The sequence below is a fragment of the Lactuca virosa genome, chromosome 6, assembly GCF_052849685.1.
Source record: "Lactuca virosa cultivar CGN04683 chromosome 6, Lactuca_virosa_CGN04683_v6, whole genome shotgun sequence".
Taxonomy (NCBI): domain Eukaryota; kingdom Viridiplantae; phylum Streptophyta; class Magnoliopsida; order Asterales; family Asteraceae; genus Lactuca; species Lactuca virosa.
This window is the reverse complement of record NC_136431.1, coordinates 218,604,245-218,616,001: the sequence shown is the minus strand read 5'-3', so window position 1 is coordinate 218,616,001 and position 11,757 is coordinate 218,604,245.

The following is an 11,757-nucleotide window of genomic DNA, read 5'->3' as shown; positions in this document are numbered from 1 at the left end:
GTTTGGTCCACTCCTGATCCGACACCACCGAGGAAGCTTCCGAGACCGCCTCTAGCTTCGCTTCTCCTTCTGACGCGTGGCTGCTGAGTCCTCCTCCCCCTCGCATGCGAAGCTGCCACGTAGCTGCTGACTCCCCTCGCCTTCGCCACCTGTCCGAACACACGTCGCCATCTCCTCTTTCGGACCGAACCCTCGCAACCCTATATAAAGGGTGCGAGACTTCTCGGATTTTAGAGATTTTTCACCCAAATTTTCTCCCTTTTTCACATTTTCAACCCCTAAACTTTCTTACGACCCCCCAAGGCCCCAGTGTCGTATCCAAAACCCTAAGTAAGCCCCGAAGCCCCAGAATTCTCGAGAAGATAACCTCTTTCCAGTCGAAGTGCTGGCCGCATAAAGCCCGGTTTTTACTCAAAAACTCGCGGTTTCTTCGAGAAAGATCATCTATAGAAACGAAACGCTGCCCAAATCACCACTTATCAAGTGAGTTCATACCCCTATAATCTACCTTTTTAATGGTTTTTAAATACTTTTTAGGGGGGGGGGGAATACAAGTTGAACACAATATAAATTGTGTTAATAATTGTATGTGATAATAATCACACAAAGGGTTTCCTTATGCTTTTAAGGATTACCAAATACTTCCAAAATGACTTAAAGCCATGTTAAATCTTTAAAGTCATGTAAACTCCGTTAAATTGTTTGAAAAAGGTTTATAAAGTATTTCAAATTATAATTGCCAAAATCATGTTTATATATGTATAAATATATAAATAAGATTTGAAGGGCTTAGGACTAATGAATTATCTTATTTCCTTTTCCTTGTTTGGATGTGGAATTAAGGTGGTGTTATTTGTTCGAAGGTCGTTTCCTTCTTAATTATATATATATATATATATATATATATATATATATATATATATATATATTATACATATATGAATATAAAAGGTTACTTCATTCGGTATCATTACCTTTGTATCATGCTGAGCAAAGGTGTTCATCCATGAGAAGTCATGCTAATCAGATAGAACATATAAATTATAATAGGTATAATTTATAATTCAAAACTAAATATACAAGTATGATTCACGATTGTATACTTTCCAAGGAAATTACCAACAATTCATTTATCTATACCAGGATATGTATACTACTTTTAGTATAAGGATAATTTATTAAAAAAGTAATAATACATCATACCGGGTTTGCATTAACAAGGGTACAATACAACGTACCAGGGTTAGCAATCACGGGGTAATAATACATCATACCGGGTTTGCATTAACAAGGGTACAATACAACGTACCAGGGTTAGCAATCACGGGGTAATAATACATCATATCGGGTTTGCATTAACAGGGGTACAAATACAACGTACCAGGGTTAGCAATCACGGGGTAATAATACATCGTAAATCTCGTTGAAACAATAAATTTGTGAGACTCTTCATGGTGTACTTATCTAAGTACGACCTTAAGTCCTGACTTATTAACCAGAATCTCCTGTAGGGAGGGCGTGAATTTGTGTATAGATCTATATGGGACTGACAATCCCGGACCTTCACTATTCGCTACAGTTTGGCCGGCAGGCCTAGGGTGTCAAATGTCATATCGTTTCCGACGCCTGAAGAACGTCGCATCAGGCACATCAGTCATATTAGTATGGTTAATAGAACTCACATGGATAAAACAACGAGTAAATTACTTAGTAATATACTTCTCTTAAAACAGTAAGAAAAGATAATTACATCCTGACCAAATATACCTTCTGTTAGTTTTTACTTACAGTAAAAACTACGTATCATGAAATCAAGTATGGCAAATATACTTGTACTTCTGGTTTTTGAACATTTAAAACCACAAAGCAGTATTATGGATAATATAATATTTTCCAGGATTAATACTAATGTTTTACTGTAGAACGGATATAACTAAGAATACTTTTACAAATGAAACGGTTTATGGAATTAAACTACTTTTACAAATGAAACGGTTTATGGGATTAAACCACTTTTATAAATGAAACGGTTTATGGGATTAAACCACTTTACAAATGAAATGGTTTATGGAATTAAACTACTTTTACAAATGAAACGGTTTATGGGATTAAACCACTTTTACAAATGATACGGTTTATGGAATTAAACTACTTTTACAATTGGAACTTAGTCATTCACTCTCTGTAAACTAGTATAACATAAAGGACCTTTAGTGGTTAATTCTATAATTCCTTAGTTTTTACATCATAGTTATACATAAGTAATATCCGATTGACAGTGAAATGTGTGACTTCCGCCTTACTTCCTGTTCTTTGTTTGGTTGTGGGCTTAGGGCAGATACACCCATTTAACTGTCCATTCGATATTAGATTATATATAATTAGTATAAACTGAGTAATTGCAGAGGGAACTATTGAGGTTATCAGTTTATCACCTCAGGAAATATAGGATTTTCTGGAGGAACCAGCGAACTTTTCCAAGAACTTAGAGTATACTTTATAGAACTAAAATACTTATGAACCCACCAGCTTAAATGCTGATCTACTCTTTCAAAATAACTTGTATTCTCAGGAATCCAGTAGACATGTACACTCCTGAAGCTTTTGAGAAGACTACCTAGTACCGTACCGCGACTCTTGTCTTCTACTGTACCTACTTTGGTGTTTGAATATGTAATGTTTAAACACTTATGTAAAACTTATACTTATTAATGCAATGGTTGTTTGTACTTTGATTACTATATTGCATGTGTTGTGATACTTACCTGAAGTCCTCCGCCCCCGAACGTTTCCGCCGTTCTGGTTTGGGGGTGTGACATTTATAGTGTGGAATTCCTAGGGTTTCACTTGTAAACCCTAATTCACATCCTTGGGCCTTTAGTGTAATAATCCATATCATAAGCCCATTGGACTAACTCTTCATGGACTCCTACATAAATATAATCCATCCTATTCAACATGGATCATTAGCCCAAACTATATGTATTACTGATTTACTTAATCAGTCCCCGTTAATTTAATCAGTCTCTTTTGATCACTAAATTAATTCCAAATTAATTCTTGACCAATACCAATTAAATAATATGATTTCTCAATTAATATATTATTCTTATAATATATTAATAAATCACAAATAACCTCTTTCTCAAATATCCATCCTATCAAATTGCTCCGGTGAAGACAACCCAAAAGGACCATGCTACTATCGGGTCAAGTACATACCAATTATAGTTATGAGCTTAGATACCTAATCCAACACTTCCAACTCGTCGACTAGACCTCAAATGAAGCGCAGATGAAGAGCTCTCTACACGATGAGTTGGAGCCTCCCAACTCGTCGAGTTCCCTTCAAAACTCAAAACTTAATATATTTATTCCATACTTGAACCAAGCATTACAGGTAAATAGATACCTACCTAAATAGCTTCCTTTTTATGATTACGATAAACATTTTTTTTAATTAGAAGTGAAATACGGATCTTAGACTTATTAAAATAGTTTTTTGGGGGTAATTATTTAAAAAGATAATAATCGAATCACTAAATAAAAGTACTCAATACTTTTATAGATGTCTATAAACACTATAATTTACGTTATAAAATTTTCATTACAAGGTCTCCTTGAAACGATAAGTCGAATGACATGAACTAAGTTTACTGGTCTAAAAGCTTGATAGTTGTGCTTAAGTTTGCGAAGAAGCGTGATATCATTGAGGAAGTTATATATGAGGATCCTACAATTGAATTTATTAGGGGTGTTAGAGACGCATACGAAATACATCTAAACGATTCAAATGAGGTGGACTGACTCATGTTAGCCATATAGATTCTTGAGCTCCAAAAGAGATTTAAACATCTTGGTCTGTATAACATGATCAACCAACTTAAGCACGAGTTCCAATAACATGCTAGGTAGGAGTGATTTATACTGTGAAATTCCTAATAGGATGCAAGTTGGAAGATGGAGGTAGTGTCATAATTCACGTCTTGAAAATAAAAAAGTACATTGACCAATTATGAAGGTTAAGCTATCCTATAAGTCCTAATTAGCCACACATATTTTCCTCAACTCACAGGCAAGTTCATATGTTGAATTCATCTTGAACTACAATATAAAAAACATGGATATGTTTATCTGGGGATTACATGTCATGTTGAAAATGGAAGAGTTTGGCATGGCTAAGTCAAAACCCTCTAACATTGCTACTCCCAAAGTAGGCATCAAGATGGAAATGTCAATCCCTCATAAAGGCAAGACTAATTCAGTGATACCTCAATCTAGGAATCATGAGGGGATAATTTTTTTTGCACCATAAGGAAATATGACATGGGAGGCGTAGTTATCTAAGGTATCTAAAGACGCTCAATGTCAAAGGGGTCTAATAGTTTAAATATATTTTATAAATTCATAACATCTTTTCTTATAACTCATGAGTATTTGACATATGATAAAGTAATTACATTTGTACTAATTTGCAATGACTAAAGGAAGAAGAAAGTAAAGACGCATAGAGACATGTTGGTGGAAAACATGCAAAGTGATGTTGTCGATAGGATTATGAACGATGAACCATTCCACTATGGGGTGGATGGTATTTTGTTATATTTTTTTATGATTGTACTTGCTTTACTTGGATATATCTAATACAACAAAGATCTAAAGTACTAACTATTTACATAAAATTTTCTAAAATGGTTCAAACTTTATTCTTAAAATCTATCAAAGTCTTTAATGTTGACAATGTCATACAGATTATTCCCTTCGAGTCTTCTTTCATCAATATGGTATTGTCTCTTAATACTCCTATCCTAGAACATACTAATGAAATAGGCACGTTGAAAGAAAACATCAACATATCCTAGACACAAATCGAACTTTTCTAATCCATTTACATGTACCACATGATTTTAGGGTGAATCAAATTTCATAGCGGTTTACACCATTAATTGACATCCCATTTCTATTCTTTATAACAAATATCCATATGAACTTTTCGATAACATCTTCATGGTTACAATATACTTTGATTTTGGTTTTGTGCTTGTGTTGTCTAACTACAATCTCATAAAAATTTGAAGCTTGTACTATTTTCTCACTTTTGTTGCTTTCTTGCATATGACACCAAACCTAATGGGTATCGATGTTCGGTAAGTATTATAAAAACATTCAAATCCATCATCATCTCACCTTTTATGAGCATAACATGTTCTCATCACTCTCTAATTTTTAAGTTCAATCTTCTTCCATGTCGCTTTTATTTATCATTCACCAATCTAATTAGATTCACATGAATTAGAGTCCACTAAGAGTAAATCTTTGACTCTAGACTCATTTATTTCCACTATTAGAGATCAAACCGAACAACCTCCTCCAACCATACTGCCTATTGTTCAGATGTCTTTCCAACCTTCATATCCACATATCAATCATTTACTTGAGCTAAGGCGTTCATAAATGGCAAGAAATATTCCTTTACATCTTTATTATTTTCAATTTTGTTAAACCATTATTTCTCATCTTGAACCTACTTACTATAATGAAGATACCTCTAGTCTATTATGACATATTGTTATAAAATACAAATTTCAAGCCTTGCGAAAGGCTCAAACATAAGATTTTATTCTTCTTCCACCAGGGAAGTCTCTTATTGGCTCTAAATAGGTTTACAAAGTGAATACCTAATTTGAAGGCATTGTAGATATATTCAAAACAAGACTTGTCACCAAAGGCCCAATAAGGAGTTTGAAATGGATTATGTGGAGACTTTTTCCTAGAAACTGGTATCACATTGATCCATAGTTACTTGCCATTGCAGCGATCCATCATCGGTCTACGTCTCAAATGGACATCACATATGCATTCCTTAATAACTCATCGACGAAATCAAAATGCATCCCCAAATGGGATTGATCATCATATGACCATGTTTTCGTCTCCAGAAAGCTTTATATAGTTCAAAACATACTCCTTATGTCTTTCATCAAGTACATATGACTCATGTCTCTTCAGTCGAACTATATTCACCATTACATTCTTATTCTACTATATGTTGATACGATTATTAGTGGAAGTGACTGTATAAGCATCACAAGTCTCAAGTCCCATTAGATGCTTCCAAAGTTTATTTATACCAAGAAAAATATAGCTTAAATCTTCTATCTAGATCAAGCATTGCAGACCCAAAGCCGCCTCTACGCCTCTGGAACCAAACACACTTAGTTATTGTCTGGAGTAGTAACTATCTTAGTGTGGTCAGTGCTTATAGAGAGTTGGCTGGTTCGTTAGTTTTCTCAATGTTATGCTTCCCGATCTCAAATATGCAATTCAAATAGTTAGTCAATTTATGGTTGCTCCTTATTCCAATCACTATGTAATTATTCTCCATATTGTTTGGTATCCAAAAGGTACCGTATTTCATTAGCGGTATTATCGATATGTAAATTCTTCAGGGTTACTCTTGTAAATAGCCTTAATTAGTGGTTTGTTTTGTAATTCGAGTTCTTAGATAGGTTATGTATGGTAACTTTGTACCCTTCCCATGTCGGATATAAAACCGATTCTTTTACCTTTCGACAACTCAAACCCAAATTATTGATGAATACTGATTTTACACTCAAATTGTTTGGTTTCCTTGCGCCGAATGCGGTGAAGCTTCTTAGTAGAGTACAAAGGATCATGCATAACAATGTTATATCCCCTAGATCTATGGATGTAGTCTTCAAAAGAATTGGATTTACCATACAAAAGAGCTTAGCGGCGTAACTTGTTGCTCGTTTGTCTTCTCATTCGTTGTACGATGATAACTAAGATGTATTGATTGTCAAATTTTGGATTTAAAAAAAATCATACAAAAACTAATTCAATTATAGCTACTATAAAAGAAATATAATTATTGAACCATAAAATAAAAACAAAATCGAAATCGAAATCGAGTAATGTGATATGGTTAACAAGCATTTATAATAAAACTAGAAATGTGCCCCCGCGTTGCGGGGGTCGGATTTTGAATAAACCATTTTACATGCACTACATGGATGATTGCTTATTTGGGAGGGAAAAATGTTTGAATAGCAATGTATTTTCAGCTGAGCAAGAACATGGTCCCCTGCTGGTTCCCCTAGATCTAATTTTGTTAAATCATATTCAGCGTCAAAGGTAGGAAATAAATGTGGCATTCTCCAGGTCCTCCTCTTCCAGTGAAGTGTACTGGGAACAGATTCATAAATTTGTCTTTTTTTCATTTTTAAGGTCAATCCCATCTGTTGCTTTGTCGTCAGAAGCAGTTGCTTATTCTTTCATACCAACATCGGAATCATTCATTCCAGAGTCACAATCAGTCGTGTGTATTGGCGACCCCACAACATCTCCTGCTTGTTACTCAAAAAAGTAATAAAAGAAACCATTAACTAATGTATATAAAAATTGGCGAATTCAGTTTTACATATTTCCGTATCATCCTTACCTTTGAACAAACAAATATGAGTTCCAGATTTCATTTATTTCAACATTCGGATGTGCTTGCAGAAGCATTAATTTCAATTCCAACCTCTTAAAAGAAGTGCAAATCGATAAACTAAAACTTCTGAAATATACATTAACCCCATATTAAAATATTAATTTAAAAGATTTTATTGGACGAAAAGATACATTGCAATTCCAAGATAGTGGGCTAGTAGCCCAATATCCAGGAAGCAAGTAAAAAACAAAAATAAATAAAAATAAACCTCGATTACCTTCAGTTTGATAGTTTACATATGGATTTCCTTAAACGAAACTGTATTGTATCTCTTTCGCCTCTCAACACCATCAAAAATAAGATTGGATGCTGGCATCAACAGAGGCCAAACTTTCAGCAGTTTTTTATACAACTCAAAATCAGTAACTTTTACCAAAAAAACTGTATGGAGGGGCAGTTTTGTCAAAAACTATAAAATCATTAATTTTTTACCCAAAAAACATTATATAGGGGCATTTTGGACAAATAACGTTAAAATCATTATTTTTTAATAAAAAGTAAAAGTATGTAGGGGCATTCCCATCAAAAACACTTAAAATAACTATTTTTTAACAAAAGAAGACTATGTAGGGGCAGTTCGGTCAAAAGTGTTAAAATAATTTGTTTATCAAAAAAACAGTATGCAGGGGCATTTTGGACAAAAAAAATGTTATAATCACAATTTTTTTACTAAAAGAACAGTATGTAGTGACATTTTGGTCAAAACTGTTAACAGTTATTATTTTTTTATCAAAAAAACAATATGCATGGGCATTTTGGAAAAAAACTGTTAAAATCACTATTTAGTGATTGGCTGTGTTTGCTTTGATCAAAAACTGTTAAAATTAAACATACACATTCAGAAGATCTTCTAGGCAGCCATAAACTACATATAAGGGACACTTATAACATTTCCGTTCATAATAAATCACACCAGAAAATGAAAGAAACATAGGAGGAACTTTTTAGCAACCAGATCTCTGAATTGATTCAATTATATAGATAAAACTTTTTACAAATACCCAAATTTCAACTATGCATTTTATCGAACACTTGGTGTGCTTAATCAGTTTCTTCAAAATTTTCTAATGAAAGTCTTACCAATTCAATTTGTGAGATATGAAGGATGGTTTTGATAGTAAATAATAAGTAAATATTTTAATTACCATTTGTATTGTTTGGCATTGTGAAGCCAGCAGTTTCAAGTCCCCCAAACATGTTCATAAGCATATTTGATTTCAAGCTCATGTCTGCTACAAAAAAAAATATCATTACTTTTAATATGATAATATTTAATATGATCTAGTTGTAAAGTTGTATATATAAATAGTGTCAAACAAACACAAAATTTATATCAAACAATGAAGTACATGAAAGTCAACAGTTCAGTTGACCAATAAAAAAAAGGTAGTTTTTTTTACCTAGTGGGTGGTTGTGTACCAGAGAAAAGAGGCTACTGAAGTGTTGTCATTTGCTGTAAATTGTAACAGTAAAAGTCATAAAATAGCAAAGGATGATAATAAAATAAAATATAAGTATAAAACTAAGAAACCAATGGATTACTATTACATTGTTACTAATAGCAAATATACCGATTTTCCACATGTCATTTAATAACATGAACATTAAAGTTGGACCTTTACAACAAAACATCAATAGGCTGATAAGCATATCTGTGACATCATGAAAATATTTTTAAGAATAAAATAGGATAAAGAGGATGAAAATATAATTTATTATGTTGTAAAGAAAGCTGAAACAATCACACTCCCAGAAAAAGGACTAAAAATCGTACATACAATCTACAGTTTAGGAAAACTTTATGCGTATTTGTAGCGTTGAATTGACCATAACCCAACAATTTTCCAATTGAATACATTTTACGTGCTTGAGTCACGGCAGTTGAAATATCGTTTGTTTCCGCTTTGATTGGTAATACAAAGACAACAAACACAACAAACAAAGAGAAGACAAATATAGGGGATAACTTGCAATTAGGGAGATAAGTCAGGTGGGAAATAAAAAATAAAATAAAAAGTCGGGTTCAAATCTCGGTTTGCAGCTTCACAAATCTATCTGAAGCAACTGCCCTATTTCTAGCTGTGATTCTGCAAGGTCTCTTTAACGCTTTATCTAATTCAATTCTATCTCCATCTGCAAAAAGATTCAAGATTATAAAATTATGTTATACTTAATAAGCAACCATGGTAATCTAATGTCAATACCTGTTGGATTTTATGCTCTTTTTCCAGCTTACAAACCGACCCTAAGTTAAACCTCAAATTAGGGTTTAAAAAAAAACAAAATCGTTGTTAATACTTTAAAACCCAACCCCAAAACTTGCATCAAGGTTAACGACGATTATAAATCCAAAACGCTATGCAAAATGAAGAAACACCCAATCAAGATTTTTTTTGAAGAATCGAACCAATTTTATTTAATCAGAACAGACAGGGAGAAAGAAAGAAGAATAAGAAGAAAATTAGAGACATCAACTGACCTGTAGGGACAATCGGTGGTGGAGAGCGACGGTGGCTTGGACCATGGTAAAAATAGTATGCAGGGACGGTAAACGAACATAAACCCTATAGAAGGACCCCAACTCGAAGAGAATAAAAATGCCCTAAAACGGAATAAAAATACCCGAAAATCGAAAACATAACGCTTACCTTCTACAATTTGTGTGATGCATCGACCTACAGTCAGACGTAGCCTCCATCTCGAACACCACAACACGTCCGTGCGACTCTACCTTGAACGCCTCCCTTCGATTTTAACGAAGAACGAACATAGACAGAAGTCATCGGCGGCGGATGGAAGCAGCAGAAGCACCGTCGACAGCGGCGCAGGTAGAAGGAAACGTCGCCCAGTAAAGAAGAAGATGATTGTGTGGAAAAGAAGGAAGAAGAGGATTAAAATTATGAAGGCATTTGAAGCGGTGAAAACGGTGGAAGGATCTGGAACTAAAAAGAGCGGTGGATCGATAACCCACTAAACTTATATATATATATATATATATATATATATATATATATATATATATATATATATATATATATTAACAAATACAACAAAGTAGAGGGACCTTCAACGGCAGAAGCAAGCAACTTAAGTAGGAGGGCCAAATTAGACAAAAAAGATGGTTGTTTACTGTTACTTTTCTTTACAACTTTAATATATATATATATATATATATATATATATATATATATATATATATAGTTTAAAAGATTGGAAAACGTAATGACAGTTTTCACGATTTCAATACAAAGCAAATCGAACAGAACCTCTCATATTCATAAAATATTATTTTGGAAATTAAATAAAAATGAAAGATTTCTAATATAGAATAAAAAAAACAAATTCTTGAAAACAAACTTCGCCTTCCTTGGTTTTGATTTGTTCCAACCATCTCTTTGTCAAACCACACCATCCTTGAGTCATCCACATCCAAGGGGCAATCCAAGCAATTGGATTAAAAGTAATGTAAAAATACTAAACTACCCTTTAGTTGAATAAAAGCTATTGGGCGGCTAATGGGCATCATGATCATCACATTTTGTTGGGTTCACGTATTCATCTAGCCACGAGTCCTTTTTTCTTTATTCATTATTCCTTCATGTACGTACATATATTCCTACCAATTTTAATTTAAAATAAAATAACATTATAAACTGTTTTTATTAATCATATATTTATATTTCTTATATCAAACTTCGTCCTATTTTCTAATTTAACCATATTCGATTGAAATTCATTAGGAAAAAGACTTAAACTTTAATTAATTTCCTTTCGGTGCAAAATTGATTGTTATTCTTGTTTTTAGTTGAATAACAATAAAGATAATGAGGTTGATTTGTATTACCCTATAATAGATTAAAATTTTAACATTTTTTAATATAATTATAAACTTGTATGTTAAAACTGAAAAAGTTAAGGTTGCACGGTGTGGGGTTATTTTGGGTGGAAAAGGCCGCCGGTCTCGGCGGTCCCTTGGTTCCGTATGGCAGCGGGTTAGGAATGGTGTTGTGGGCAGGTATGGATCAAAACAGAAGAACTAGTGTTGGCTAAAACGTTTATCAGTATGCGCAACATCCGCAGAATCGGCCTACACATAAAAAGTAATAATTATTAAAATTAAAATCCTTGAATATGATAATTTATAGTCATGCACGCTATAGACTATATAATATAAGTTTTATATTAAGAAAAATTGGAAAAACAAACCGAATCGTCCATAAATCGTAAAAATGAGTGCGCCA